The 419-nt window shown below is 39.1% G+C and overlaps 1 protein-coding gene across 1 annotated transcript in view; it reads left to right on the top strand.

Annotated features, from left to right (window-relative positions):
• LOC116702275 (serine/threonine-protein kinase TAO2-like) overlaps positions 1 to 419 on the top strand; it is a 47,718-nt gene that overhangs the window by 4,225 nt on the left and 43,074 nt on the right. The gene's annotated exons all lie outside the window — the stretch shown is intronic.

Genomic DNA, 419 nt, shown 5'->3' with positions numbered 1-419 from the left:
CCGGGGGCCAACCATCCAGGAGGTGGACTACCCCCCTTCCTAGACTCTGATATCACGGGGACACCACATGGTTATTGTGTTAGTATTTAACTGAGATGTTGCGTTCCATGTTCAATGTGTTACGCTGGACAACGTAATAAAGACCAAACATAAATATAAAGGTTGGTTTGGGTTTCGTGTTTTCTGCAGCAGTTAAGTTTGAATTATCCAGACGACACGTAACTAAATGTCTCTGATATTGAGAGATTTATTTATTCATCGTGCAGCAGTTGTAGGAAAATGTTTAAGTGAAAGCTGATGACAGTGTTGTCTCCTGGGTCAGAAATTAACACAATTTTAACATATTTTCGTCCCTTTTTAAGACTTGTTTTTAGTTTCCACTACCACCACCTTACTAGTTTTACTACTTTATGGAATTC

The sequence above is a fragment of the Etheostoma spectabile genome, chromosome 15 (assembly GCF_008692095.1).
Source record: "Etheostoma spectabile isolate EspeVRDwgs_2016 chromosome 15, UIUC_Espe_1.0, whole genome shotgun sequence".
Taxonomy (NCBI): Eukaryota; Metazoa; Chordata; class Actinopteri; order Perciformes; family Percidae; genus Etheostoma; species Etheostoma spectabile.
The sequence above is the reverse complement of the archived record's forward strand: the minus strand, read 5'-3'. Positions and strand labels throughout refer to the sequence as shown.